General features: G+C 36.6%; 1 non-coding gene across 1 annotated transcript; it reads left to right on the top strand.

The window, feature by feature from the left end:
- Positions 1 to 210: 210 nt before the first annotated feature.
- LOC129072614 (U1 spliceosomal RNA) lies at positions 211 to 374 on the top strand. The gene has a single exon (XR_008529371.1). It is a non-coding gene; the product is annotated as a U1 spliceosomal RNA (small nuclear RNA).
- Positions 375 to 15,710: the final 15,336 nt, after the last annotated feature.

Here is a 15,710-nt window from a genome sequence, read left to right on the forward strand (position 1 = left end):
GGTAATTTTGTTCTTTCTTTGTTCCCTCAGCTTTATTGCTATATGATTGACATATAATGCTGTGTATGTTTATGGTGTACATGTATTGATTTAATATATACGTATATTGCAAAAATGATTAACACAATAAGGTTAATTAGTGCATCTACCACCTCACATAGATAATTTTTTTTTTTTGGTGGTAGTGAGAACTTTTAAAATTCACTCTCTATACTTACTTGGCAGGGCAGCTACCATGATCACGAAGGTGGTTTTCCCAGGGCAAGGCTTATCCATTGCACACTGGATGTGCTGATCCCTGCAATTTCCCCAAAGGTGGGAAACTTGACGGCATAATTTGTGGCAGAGGGGGACTGTTTTCATGCTCTCCCCTGGGAAAAAAGTCCACTCTCTCAGCAATCTTTAAATATACAATACAGTATTGTTAACCATAATTATCATGCTGTATATTACATCACCAGAACTTATTATAATTGAACATTTGTACCCTTTGATCATCTTCATGCATTTCTCACATCCCTACCCCTAATCCTGGCAACCACCAATCTCTTTTCATTGTTTGAGTCTGATTTTTAGGTTCCACGTATAAGTGAGATCATATAATTATTCACTCATCTGTCAATAAACACTTAGGTAGATTCCATGTCTTGGCTATTGTAAATCATGTTGCAGTGAGCATGAAAGGTAGATATTTCAAAATGGCAATTTCTTTCCATTAGATATCTTCCCAGAAGTGAGATTACTGGATCACATGGTAATTTTATTTTTCATTTTTTGAGGAGCCTCCACGTTGAATCAGCATCCAATATATGGTGTTTTTTCCCTCTCATAACCTGGATTCATGGGGTCCAGGGTTCAAGGAGTGGAAATGGGAGTCGCACCCCTCACTATCACCCCTACTGAATCATTAGCAACATTTTTGCTTTCTGTTCCTTTGACCTTATGATCTGCTGGCCTAGAGGTCTTAATTCCAGAGGTAAGAATGATTCTATCCAGAGACACCACAATGACGCCATTGAGCTGGAAGTTAATACTGCTACCCTGCCAGATGCTCTGGGACCCTCATCCCTCTGAATCAGTAGGCAAAGAAGAGAGTTTTTGTGCTGGCCAGGGTTGTTGCCCCTGACTACCAAGGGGAAATTGGACAATGGAGGTGAGAAAGAAAACAGAAAATCCCTTAGGGCATTTCTTAGTGTTACCATGCCCTGTGATTAAGGTCAATGGAAAACTATAAAAACCCAATCCAGGTAGCACTACTAATTGCCCTGACCTTTCAGGAATGAGGGTTTAAGTTACCTCACCAGGTGAAGAACCACAACTACCTCAGGTTTTTGCTGGACGCTGAGGGAACGAACACAGGATAGATAGTTAAAAAGGTAGTTTCAGTACATGTAGTAAGTGTAGAACATAATAATAAATAAATAAATATAGGACACATGAATGTATGTCTTTCTTCTCTTATTCCCTTATCATATAAAATAACAGTATTGATTTTTAAATCATAATATTTAAATATTAATTTTATATCATAGTATTTAAGTTATGGAATATCAAGGAGAAGATTAAATATCACTTAAGAATTTCATCTCCTCTTCTGGGGCAGAGGCTATTGTGTTTTTGGTTGTACATAGGATAGCTGTATCATGTTAGGTAGAATTACAATGTTATTGTTTTTACTTCAAAATTAAATACAGCTTAAGGATATGTGTATGGGTGCCAAGTGGACAGGGGGCAGACTTACGATGATTAATTCTGTGTGTTAACTTGACTGGACCATGGGGTGCTCAGGTATTTGGTTATACATTATTTCTGAGTGTGTTTGTAAGGGTGTTTCTGCATGAGGTTAGCATTTGAGTTTATAGGCTGTGTAAAGCAGACTGCCCTCTGCAATACGGGTGGGTGTCATCCAATTAGATGAGGACTCGAATGACAAAAAGGCTAAGGAAGGGACAACTCTGTAGTTCTTTGTCTGACTGCTGGGACTGAAATACAGATTTTTCTCTTCCTTGGACTGGAACTTGCACAATCGGCTCTTCTGGTTCTCAGGTCTTTTGGACTCAGAGTAAAAATTACCCCATTGGCTCTCCTGGTTTTGAGGCCTTTTGGCTTGGACTTAAGCTATACCCCTGGTTCTCTTGGTTTCTCAGGCCTTTGACCTCAGTCTGGAGCTATGCCATTGACTCTCCTGGGTTTCTACTTTGCTGACTGCAGACGGTGGGACTTCTTAGCCTCTGTATTCACTTGAGCCAATTCCTTATAATAAACCTCTTCATATAAACACATATAAAATATATATCATTAACAAATATGTAAAATTATATTATTATAATGATGTAATGTATACTTATAAAATAAATACATATAGAGTATATTACATGTAATATATATACTTTATTTTAATAAATCTGTATATATGTGTTAATTTGTTTTTTAGTTCTGCTTCTCTGGGGAAACTTGACTAATACAGTATGTTTTTGTAGATTACATTATAAACTCTTTTATGTTATACATTATATAACTCTTTCTATTCCCCACACTTAGCTCAGTTCCTTATAATAAATCTGGGTTGAAAATGTTTATTGACACTATCTTTTTTTTTTTAATTGGATACGAGCCACCTTAGAGTTTAACTTTAAACTATCTCTAACTGTGTATTTGTAGAATAGTAGTGTCAATAAACTTTGTAAACTTCCTTAAGTACATTAGAAGTAATTGTTTATACTCTAGACAACAGATGTGCTGGTGGGAAATCATATCTATTCCATAAAGCCAGGAATTTCATTAAGCAATCTTCTATTAGTTTAGTTCTAGTCACATTATTACTTGAAAGTAAAAGACCAAGCATTTCTTCAGAAGCAGTCTGCCAATGTTAAATATTTCACTAATTTGGAATGCCTTCTCTCAGGCCATATTAACAAGTTTTGTGTTGAGAAATCAAAATCTATATGGCACTCATAGAACTGCTGCTTTGGATATTTAACTTGTTATCCACATAGAGGTCATTGTTATGCTTTAGGCATTTTAGGTCAAATTCTTTGTTTCAAATATTAAAAAATGAGGTGCATTGACATTCATAGCTGTAATGAATGAAATGAGGCGGATGAATTGTGACTTGTCCAATTGCAGTGAAATATTTATGCCCTATGGAAGTCTCTCGATTAGAATGTTGCTTTTTTCTCCCCTCATTGTGTCAGAAAATAAAAAAGAAAGAGAGAAAAAAAAACAGAATAGGGTAGTTACAAGGTTTTATGGTGTAGAAAAGAAGCCAAAGGCACCTCGGAGGGCACTTGGATGTCTGCTGATGGTGCCTCCTGCTCCGTGGGGATCCTTCTGCCTTTGCAGGCAGAGCTGGCTGTGGCAGATGCCTGCTCTTTGCAGAGGCCGTCTGCAGTGAGGGAGGAAATTTAGAGGAGATGATTTTCTACAATGTGGCCAACAGAGAGTTTATAACAAAAGGGTAGTGCTGTCATGCATGGTTTAGAACATGACATTGGCAATTGTTCTTAGGATGATTATAAACTATTCTTCCTGGATCTAAATGGTCCAGCCAACAGGGGAAGGTTTTTCAGGCTTGGACTCTGTCCACTTTCCTGCTGTGTGGAAAAGCAGTTGTTCACTTTCTTGTTCTCCCTCTGATCTGTCCTGACAACTTATACAATTAAAGGTATGAAACTTTGCAGTTTAGTTAATGCTTCCCGTTGTGCTTGGGGAAGGAACCAGGAAAAAGGAAACTCACTTCTGAAACAGATTTAAAGAGGGGAGGAGCACGCTTAATAAATGGCAGTTTGACTCATGGAAAAGTCAATTGCTTCTTTTCATTGCCAGCATGTGTTGGGAAGAGCTGGATGAGAAGTTCACAGAGCAGCCTAGATAAAATGTGACTCAGTACAGAAACAGGGAACAAGAGACTTCTGAGTCAAGTCAGATCAAAAGATGTTTGAGGATGGATGAGCATTGGAACACTTCAAAAGTGTGCTGTGAGCTATTTTGTTCACTTCCATCCTCAGGTGCCTATCTAACGTTCTTGGGTAAGCTTTCACATGCAGAGCAACAATGAGAAGTGGCTTTCCCATGAAATGCCCTATTATTTCTTGTCATTCATTAAGATAGGACCTCAGAATACAGAGAGAGGCAAAACATAATCATGAGGTTAAGCTAAACTTTTGTGGAGTTGTAGCTCTTATTAAATTTCTGACACTTAAGTGTAGGTAGTGTAGTTTAAAACAATTATTTGAAAAGTCAGACTCACTTCTCCTTACTGAACCCATTGGCTGATTATCTCACCCTGGTTTGAAATTTTCTGAATGAATGAATGAATGAATGAGTGAATGGTAAAGGATGAATGGAGGAGTACATGAATACAATACCTGTGCTGGAGCCTTAATGTCGTAAGCTTGCAATGTCATATTAAACAGGCAAGGAGGAAGGAGAACGCTTTCTACTTAGTGACCTTTCGAAGCTCACTAGTGTGTAATATATTTTCATCACATTGAAACATCTGACAATAGAAACGTGATATGCAGCTCCTTTTTTTCCTATCTCTCTTTTTAATTGAATGGCTGAGGTATATCATTCTTCTGAGTCTTGACCTTGAACATAATACACTTGAAGTATTTTAAAGCCAGAGCAGATGGAAGGGTTTCAGCTAAACTGAGTAAAACCAAAAATGCTTTTGGTCTCCTAATTAAATTTACTCACTTGAAGATGGAAACAACTATAAAAATAAGTACAAATGTATTAATGCAATAAAATGTAGGTGGTTGAATAGAGCAGCAACTGTACATTGTAGTAAAATTACTTTTTAAAAATATTAATTGAGAATTAAGACAAATACAGAACTAGGTGCATTTATGTTTCATTCTGAGCCACTGACAAACTCATTCATAATTCATTTTTCACTGAACAGCAGGTTGGCTCAAAGTTTATAATGGGATTCATCCATAGTTTTGATGATAAAGGTGCACAGGTGAAGCAAGTTCTTATACCTCATATATCTTGTTCTTCTTGAGGCACCGAAGGTCAAGTACATGGCCTGTGGCATGAAGCAGCCTGCTGAGAGCTTCCACTATGATGTTTAAGGTGGAGAACTTAAGAATTTGTGTGTGTGTGTGTGCGCGTGCATGTATGTAGGATAATGGAAATATATCTCTTGGGGTAAACTTAGATTTTAGAATCTTAGATAACTTCTGATTAAATTTCACACTTGGTTAAAGCTAAATACAAAGTTGTTATTTATTTTTTAACAAAGAGCTTTGCAGGTCATAATAGGGACCTATATTCTATAACTGATCACTGATTTTTAATATTTTGTAATATATTGATACAAAAAGTCACTGAAACCATTTACATTTTCAAAAGCCCAGCTTCTCTGAACTGAGGATAAGAATGTTTTGAATTCTATAATGTAGCATGCCAATTTCTTGAGCTAATGTGCTCTATTCTTGATTTAAAAAACCCAAAAGCACATAGTTGGAACTTGAATGCCAAAAAAAAAAAGTGCTTACTCGTCTTCAGCACTGAATAAAACTTCTAAAATATGACAAATCTGACTTTTGCTCATAAAGATTGATGTAACTCACTTATGTATATTTCAGTACCTTTGTCTTTTATAAGTGTCAAATGGAATACCGATGACTATTTTACTGAGGAAATGACCACCTGTACTGCGTATCTGGATTGATTATGAGATTTACTTCTTCAATTCTTTGTTTTCAAATCAATTATGTGGGAATAATAATAGTAAGATCTGATGGAGTATTGCAAGGGTTAAATAACCCATGTAAAGCACTGAGCTCAGTGCCTGAGAAATAGAATATCTCTCTCCCTGGTCATGGTTGTTTTTCTGCCTTTGCTGTATTTATTTAAACTTGACTATCTTTGTGGTAACAAGTGATAGTTTTGATAATGATGCTATTTCATTTTTTATGCTGAAGAAATCTGTATGATGTTTTGTTCTTCAGAGCATTCATTCATTCACTCAAAGATATTGTTCTTAGACCACTGTTCTAGGGCATGCACAGGAAAACACGAAGGAGAGTGTCTCTTAATAAGAACACATAGGGAAGTTTCAGTGGAGGGGGTAATTTTTCAGCTGGGCTCTGGTAGACCAGTAGGAGCTGAAGGAAGTTAGATGAAAATGTAGGAAAGATAGTTTGAGGCAGATGGAATGTGTGAACAGACAAGGACTTAAGGAGTAGAAGTATGGAGTGGAGTTGAGAAGTAATTTTCTTTTCCATTACTATAATTTAACTATTGTAAAGAATAATAAAATTTGGAGGTAGTGTACCAAGATGATTAGCTGGAAAGAAACAGAAAAGTAATTATTGAGATTTGAATTATTTAAATGATATTTCTTCTTTTGGAGATGACACCAGATCTCTGCGTTGGACACCGAAAAAATTAGGTTTTTTTTGGTTCATTATTATTTTTTGGAATATAAGGCTTTCTTAGTGTTTAATATTAAATCTGTGGAGCATTAGGTCTTTGTATTGTTTACCTTTTTTCTTTAGTTTTGTCTCAGCAATTGCTCAATAAGTGATCATAAGTATATATACAAGACACATTTCTTTCTCATGCACCAGGATCAGATGGGATACTCTTCTGGTCTTTGCTGGGAACTCTCCCATGTTCAGGACTTGATCTAGGCTGGCCTCAGCTAACATGATTGACACAACTGAGTTCTACAACACATGCTTCTTGTTATCCAACAAGATAAATTGGATATATTCTTTGGCAAAAGCAGAGTGCAAGAGAAGGGACAAGCTATTCATCCAAGCACATTTAAAGTGCCATATATACACAACAAATAACAAATAACTGTTGATGGAATGAAACATAACTAATAGGCAAATACATGTGGAGTGTTCTCAGAAGGCACATTGTTCCTGAGAAAAATTTGAGACCATTTGACTACATGATTCTTTAATTTTATGAAAGATAAACTACATTGGTTATTATGTGTATATGGAAGTACAGTTGACCCTTGAACTGTGCAGGGGTTAGGAGCCCTGACCTCCTGTGCAGTAAAATATCTGTGTATAATTTTTGACTCTCCCAAAACTTAACCATAAATAGCCTGCTGTTGACCAGAAGCCTTACTGATAACTTAAACAGATTAGCACATATGCTATATGTTACATGTTTATATACTCCATTCTTCCCAAAAAGTAAGTTAGAGAAAAGAAAATGTTACTTAAAAAATCTAAACTGGGACAACTGCAATAGAATAACAATAATAAAAAATCATAAGATAAGTACATATCCAATATTTATTGAAAAAAATATACATATAAGTGGAGCCCTGAAGTTCAAACTGTATTTGTTTAAGGGTCAACTATAATTACTTTTAAAAGGTAAAAAGGTTTGAAAATTTTATAACTACCAATTTGCATTTATGACATAATTGACTTGTAAACATGCCAAATTTAAATGAGTAAAAATTTAATTCTAATTACTTATAGTAATTTTGAACATCTATTATGAAGTAGCAAAAATTCCATATATCTACCTTTATGTATAAATATTTTATTAAGGTTATTGGAATTCATGGAAATAACAAATTTAATGTTGGTACTTTGTTGTTTGTTCATTATTTATAGTACTTGTTTTATATTTCTGTACTTGTTTAAATCAACAAACTACACTAGATCTGGCCTTGGGTGGTTATATAGTAACACTTTTGTTTTGGCATAAGGTTGCTTGTACACTTTCCTGAGAAATTGAAAATTATGAGTAGTAATGCTTCTTGTTTTTCCGATCCTTCTTTCTTTATGTAAATAATAGGTAATTTTTACTTTAAATTACTTTGGGTTTTTATTTTCTTGCAGACATTGTTGCTTTAGGCTAATACTTTCCCTGCCAAAGCACAATCATGTATCTGATGACTCCAAGAGGAACACTCTAATGACAACTCACCACCCTGTATGTACATGGTTTTCGATGCTTAATTGAGAGACAGGTGTTTGGATTATTTCCTTACTAAAGACTAACTCTGCTTCAGAAATAAGCAGGAAACCCACATCACCACCTCTAAGCAAGGTATTGTATGTTCTCAGTGTCTCCAGGACAGAATCCCTCTTCTCTCATCTCCTATAATCACAATTTCACAATAATCATTGATATTAAATATCACATAAGATTCTGGCAGGAGACTGAGATAACCTTTAATTGAACATCTGTTACATGTAGATAGTGTTTGCTAATATAGATTTTATTATTATTAACACATCACACATAAACCACATATTATTTATACCAGTATTGGAGCATTGGTATAAAACCTGTTTTACTAATATGATTCATAGTCTCTTTTTATTTAAATGTAAATTGAATTAACATAAAGTGGTTTTAAGCTAGTTAATAAATATAAGGATAAGGTTTCCATAGACTGTGGGAATATTGCCGAACATAGATTAAGCATCTTTGGGAATCAGGATTACAAAGTTCCATTTAGGAATATGTTATAAAGCAGAGAGAATAAATCTAAATGATAAATGATAAACTTAAATTCAGATTTATTAATTTAATGTATATCTCTTTAAAATATAAAAATGAAAAGCAGTGTAACGATTTGTTTTTTCTAGTTGAGAGAAATGTAAGGGAAGCAGCAGTGTTTTCAGTTCTTTAGACCATCTCCTGGGAAGTCCTACTAAACCACTTTGAAGGCTGTTAAGGCAAATTTCCTGATAAGTATAAGGGATTAGAAATCCAAATTATTAGTATGCTTTTTTTTGTATTCAAAGATGCTCAAAGGAAAGCTGCTTAAACATCTCCTAAAACTGGGGAAAAGGATTAGAGCTACTGGGCCCTTTATTTGTTAAAAGGTGGTTGGATCCCTAGGCTTGACACTGTGGGATTTGGAAACGTGGCACTGCCCAGTTAATTTGTTTTCTGTTAAAAAATCATAATCCACTTAATTTTTATTTCCTACTCAATTGACCAAATGTAATCATGCCCCTTTCACTTTTTTTTATAACCTATTTATAATTTCTGATTGTATTTTTTTCCGTGAAGTTTATTTCCTTCTTTCCTCCCGCAATTGTTGAAGTAATATCTTCAAAGGGAAATAAATATCTGGGTAGCAGGGAAGGAAAACAATGTTAACCCATGAATATTTCTACCTTCAGAGATTGTTACTGGCTCTTAACTAGTTGGTATATTTCATGATGCTTTGTTTTTAGCATGGTTGAAGTTGTCTTATAGCCAGATGTTTTTATCATGCTTTTTCTTCATAACACTGCAAAATACCACGAGAGGATCGAAAATCCTCTCATGGTATTTTCAACACGTCAAACATGGCATATCCACATGTCTATGTCTATGTCTATTTCTATGTCTATGTAATATAATAAGTATAGATGTGCCTTTGTATTGGGCCACTCAAATTTGAATAAAAATTTTGAGATTTGGTCATTGTTTATTTTTAAAATAGCTTATTTGGTGCTTTTTATGCAATTTCAAGTTATTTAAATATTTTGTTAAGGTAAAAATGTAAACTAACCATGCATTCCACCCTGAGGTCCCACTTCTGAAAACTTTTATTTTAACCAAGCATATATCGCACACATGGCTTTCCTTTAACTAGGTATATTTATTACATATTCTTTGCAAGATTCTCCTTTAAAACCTATCTGAATGTGGAGTTAGGCTTTTGGCTCTTTCATACCAATATCTTTTTTCTCCTCTTAAGAATAGTCAGCCTGTATATGGTACCATGGAAACAAATAATCAGCTATAATATATCTTATCCCATTATTGAGGAAAGGTTTGGAAGTATAATTCATTGGTTGCTGCAAGAATGTTTGAGGGTCAAAACTGATTTTTATGAAATGCACAAGACTAGTTACGGGTCAATGAACAAACAATCTGTTTGGAAAAATTATCTGTTGACTTTAAGCAAGTGAACCAGTCAGCCAGAAATTTTTTTCTTTCTTTAATAAAAAAAAATGATTCATGTTGCAAAAACTCTGCAGTAATTCATCTGATGTCTTATGTGACATTGTGAAATCTCAAGCTGGTTGTCTAAACCTGTGCATTGCGCAGACCAAAGGTGGGGCAGCCTGCAGCTTCCGCCTGATGATTGATGTGGTCCTGCAGGATAACAGCATAAAGGCTTTGCTCGCAGCAGTCAGCGGGAACTGATCATTTCTAGTTCAGCAATGCAATTTAAATTGGTCTAAACTGGCAGTGTCACTAGGGGAATGATCCTCACAGACCCACTAGGGACCCTGGGGCTTTTCTTCCAGTGACTAAGATCTCTCATCTGATATTTTACTAGATGAAATTTTAAATAAGGAACTTCACAACAACAAGCTTAGCTAGTCCAGTGTCTCGTGGACACTGTGGCACATGCAGTATGCCCTCAGTAAATACTGATTTATCAACAATTCTTCCAGAATTTAAGAAATAGAGATGGCTTTTAGAAAATGGACTTCTTTATTGTTAAAAATTTTTGTCCTTTTCCACTTCAGAGGTATTATTATAAGAAAAGTAAGAGAGATAAAGGTGGGTTACCATGTAAGCTTTCTGTTAATGTCGGGAAGATAGGTTTTAAACATTTAAGCTCACATAAGATAATTTGCTTTTGCCTATTTCCATTTTGCTGTGCAACGAGACAGAGATGGTGTGCTCTGAGGTTTACGTCTTCCTTTCTGTGGCACATGGATCACATGGGGCTGTGCTACTTAAAGTGTAGTCCATGAACCGGTGCTGGTCCACAAACTACTGTTACCAATTCTGCAATAATACTAGTGGAAATATTCAGAGTCAGTGCAAAGAAATGCTTTATAGCAACTTGACATTGTCAAAACATCTGAACATTTGAGTGGACTCATCTCTTTGAGCATGATATATACCAAAATATTCATCAATATCAAAAATGAATTGGAAATAAAAACACAAAACTGGTTTTTTACCACAAGATGGTTTCAGAAGCACTGATCTAGTGCATTTAAATGTGTGACCTGAACATGACAGTCTGTACTTCATATGTTCTCTGTGCCTGATAGCTGGATGATTATTGCTGGAGTTCTGAATGGTAGACTTGTTAATGACAACATCCACTATTTGCTCATAAAGTGTAGGTCCTTGAATGTTTTTCTTTTTCCTGTATGAGTCCATTGTCTAATAATGGTTATGTGACCTCAAGAAAGAACATGGCCAAATACATTAAAATACTTAATTTAACGTGGAGCAGTTGAAGAATCTTATGGCTAGTTCACCAAGGAGAAGTTTATACTTGTCTGCTGGATGCCAGTCTATTCTCATCCTTAGGGTGTGTTCCTTCCTTCCTTCCTTCCTTCCTTCCTTCCTTCCTTCCTTCCTTCCTTCCTTCCTTCCTTCCTTCCTTCCTTCCTCCCTCTCTCTTTCTCTTCTTTTGGCTAACACTTTTGTGTGTGACTATGCATATGTGTGAGTGTTTGTGTGTGTATGTGGCAGTGGGTATAGAGGGATCTGTTAACAGTCTGGACAATTCTCGTGACCAAAGCTCTCTGATTATAAACTTCCTTTAAGGTGATATTGGAAGTCAGGGGGAAATTTGGATTAAGTCACAGTAACAAAAAGCATAGAAGCAAAATATATGTCATGGTGTATACAGATGGAATAGATGCTCATGATCTGAGGGTTAGATGGGAGTGGGGGGCTTCTTCATTTAGAGGAATAGTTGTGTTCTAGAATGAAGGGGATTCTGATGCCTTGGAAGTTGGTTACTGGTCAGTTCTCTTATATGCCTGACAGTACCAGATCTTCATTTTGGTCTGGAGACAAAGCTCTTGGCTTTTGTGCCTTAGAATTTTGGTCTCAATATGCATGTGGGAGCAATGGCAGGAATGTTGCATACTATTCTTCATATCATAGGCATCTACTAGCAACCACACCCACTGCTCTGGATAAACAGGCAAAGTTGACCAGACCAGAACTTTTGCATCCCTGAATAGTTTCCTTGTTTAATTCTATTAAGCACTGCATGCTTTTCTTATACCCAGGGGGAAATTTACCAAAAGCTAAACATTCTATACTTCAGTGATAACTTAAATATATCTTTAAAATATCTAAATGTAATAACTTTATGCAAACAGCTCATAAGGGACTCAAATTTCTGACCTATGATAAACAACTTACGGAAGTACTATTATTTAAAGGAAACTCATTATAAGTAATATCACAGGCTAACCAGATTTGCCTCTACTGATTTTCTTCCAATGCAATCAAGATCCGTTTTACAAGTGTTGCAGGCTGGGTCCCCAAGGAGGCAGACTTGGAAAAAGAGATTAATGAGTAAGAAATGTATTAGGAAGTACTCTTGGAATTCAGCCTGTAGAAAGAAAGGAAGTAGGATCAAGCAGAGGGAGAGATTGATATGTGATGTAGTAGCAGCAGAAACCTCAGAGAACCCAGAGCCCACTCTGAAAAGAAAAGAAAAAAATATCTCACTGTAACTTAATCATCATAGTTACATTCTAGAGTCCTGGGGGTTGCCTTGAGGCTGCGATGAGCTTTCAGAATTGTCCCAGATTGAGGTTAAGGGCTGGGTCTTTGTAGTACCATGTTGATTGTTTTCTGGAATATGAACTACTCTGAGAAGAGGTTCATGGTGGGGGGGCGGAATTTTTCAGGCAAGGCAATTTCTAAAAAAGACTGACAGCTGAACGTCGTGTCCTAACAGCACTCTCAGTCTCTGGTGAAATAATTGCTCTTAGTACAAATGGGGGATCTGGGTTGCATATCTCAATATTAGAGGCTGAATTGAGTCCCCCTTAAATGCATTGTATGTCGAAGTCCTAACCCCTAGTATGTGATTAAGTTAAAATAAAATTTCTGTTTTTAGAGTGGGTCCTGATCCAATCTGACTGGTGTCCTTATAAGAAGAAGTTTGGACACACGGAGAGACACCAGATACATACACTCACAGAGAGATGACCACGTAAGGGTACAGCTAGAAGACGGCCATGTGTAAGTGAAGGAGGGAGGACTCAGAAAGAATCAAACCTGTCAATACCCTGATTTTGGACTTCCAGGCTTCAGAACTCTGAGAAATAAAGACCTGTTATATAAGCCACTCAGTATGTGATATTTTTTTATGGCCTCAGCAAACTAACACACTCAGTGTGTACTAGTTGCAGCCAAATGGGAAAATTTATAATCAGCTTGGTGTTTGCTATCAGGTATTCTGAGGTTAATTCAAACTCGTGTGTGTGTGTGTTTGTGTTGTGTGTGTGTCTGTGTGTGGCTTATTATGAGTATTAGGTGAGACCTAAGTAGTAACACTCTTATCTTTATAGTAGTTATATTGGTGCTATATTGGTTTTGTTTGGCTAACTCATGTAAATGAGTCATTATTCAGTCATTTATTCAACTCCCAAAACATGAGATCAGCATTCAATTCTACATCAAAAAGCTGAATTCATTACTTACTTAAGAGACAGTGAACTATGTTTGTTAGGCACAATCTTGCCAAATAAAGAAGACTGCTGATCTTTTACAGGATTGGTGAACATTCAGAGGTGAGAATGAGTTAACTCAGTTGGAGAAGCTTGTTATTGGGAGTGGGGGTGCTGTCGATGAGCTGCGTTTCAGAGGCATGTTCACTGAAGTGAGGCTGTTCATTGGCTGGGAGTAAAAAGTAGGAGGATGCCAATGATTGGCTGGCTATCAGAAGCATGTTCATTGAGGTGTTATTATCGATTGAACAAACAAATTTAATCCAGTTCTGGTTGTTACTTTTTACAACGAGTATAAAACAATCAATCTCCTCCCAGGAGTGTGAAATAGTGACTTGCAAATAGTCAGTGTCAATAAATATTTGCTGAACTAATTTCAAAATGAAAGATCCCAAGTAGACTTTTCAATACATGAGTTTGGATATCAAGGGAGAGCCTGGGCTTTCAGGAGTCACTGCTATATAGTTGGGATTTAAAGCCAAATTCTGAACAAAATCACATTGGGAGTAAGTGTAGAAGAAAAAGACAAGTCTGAGAAGTGATCACTGGGCATTCATGTTTTGCAGTTTTCTTCTCTTTGACATAGCAGTTCACAACCTCAGTAGTGTGAGACCTCAAAAATATCAATAAAGGTATAAAGTGAACTGGCACATGACCTATTTATAATGGCAATTTTTTGTGTTTTGGTTGAGTTCCTTGTGACCAACCACCACCCCAAGTTGCTAAGCACAAGGAAATGAAAACAGTGATGATAGGGTTCAGTGACCCTTTTTGAGCCATGAGATAAAACTCAGTATAAAATAATATTAAATGTCAGCTGTAATTGAAAAAATAACTGAGTAAATAAGAAAGAGCAACAAGTTTGTTCCCATCTTTCTCTCCTTGAGTTAGATAGAGCATGATTATAAAGTTGGAAGAAAATGTTCTTTCCAGAGACCAGAAATTACAGAAAAAGTGTTAGCATGTAATCCCCTTTCCCCCTGGATGATGGGGGGCTAGTTTTTAACTTTTCCTACTCCAAAGGAGTGTTTCAAGATAGCTTTCAGGAAGCTAGGGGCAATTTGAGTGCAAGGGATTGGCGCCTGCTTTTTGGTCTGGGAGTCTTCCAAAGGCAGGTGCTGACTGCGTGCGCCTTTCACACTGGTCTGCAGGGAACTGTGTAGCATGGCACAGTTGGGAGAACATGCCTAGAAATAACGTGAGTCTATACCAGCAGGTGGAAGTGAGGGTAGAGTCCAGAGGGAGCCTTTGAACTAAAGGAGGCAAGGGGTGTTTTCAGCCCCACAGACTGATAAAATGAAAGAAAAATCAGCTTCAGTGGGACACATGCAGACCAATAACCAGACTGAAGAGAAGGAAGGGCCCTGCCTCCATTGCACCACCCCTTCTGGGAAACCGTGCAATCAAATGTCACATTAGAGAACCAGCATCATGTTACCTCAAAAAAATTTGTATTCCGAAGCTAAATTTACACAAAGGGAATGGACTAAGTAACTAGGCCTAGATATTTAGAGCAAATAAATATAAGAGAGAATGATCATGACTGAGATGAAAAATTGATGCAGAACATTGTGGGGCAACATTTAGAATTATTAGGCTTAGATCCTTTTCTCTTTTGCATTAAAACAGTGCCTGACATATAGTAAGAGCTCCATTAATATGTGTACCTCTTTGTAAATAACCCTTAAGTCATCCAGAAGCATCAAGGTTGATTGGAGAATTAGAAACAATATTCAGTTTGTTTTTCTAATTTTTAATGTAGGCTTTTGAAACTCACTCCAGAAGCAATAGATTTGAAAAAGCAAACTGATTTTCAAGATATAAATTCTGTTAAAAGAACAAAGACTCTGAAGAACCAAAGAGAGGCCCGGAAGGAAGCAAAGTGCTGGCTTTATTCCATTGTATTAAATTTAACTTAGAATAAGGGTGAGATGAAAGTCACTGCACTGGGAGCAGAAGCAAGAGGGTTATGGGACATGAAGCATGAGGAACTCAATGGTATGTGGTATAAGGTGCCTGAATTTAGAAAGGTGTGACTTGCTTGGAGAAACTACTAACTATTATAGGTTACCAGCAGCAGGGAGGCACACTAATGTATGCCTTCATTCAGATGAGCTCTTTATGCTGTTGCTGCTGAGTGGTTCCATTAGCTGATCTGCCCATTGCTACCTGTTGTCTTGCCTCTCGGTGGAAGCTTGTATTTTGTCCATGGATTATCTAGCAGAGGTGATGCATTCCATGCCCATAGATTTTGATGAGCTTCTAGCCATA

Source organism: Pteronotus mesoamericanus, unplaced genomic scaffold, assembly GCF_021234165.1.
Source record: "Pteronotus mesoamericanus isolate MK-2021 breed Mesoamerican mustached bat unplaced genomic scaffold, CSHL_Meso_final contig_32, whole genome shotgun sequence".
Taxonomy (NCBI): domain Eukaryota; kingdom Metazoa; phylum Chordata; class Mammalia; order Chiroptera; family Mormoopidae; genus Pteronotus; species Pteronotus mesoamericanus.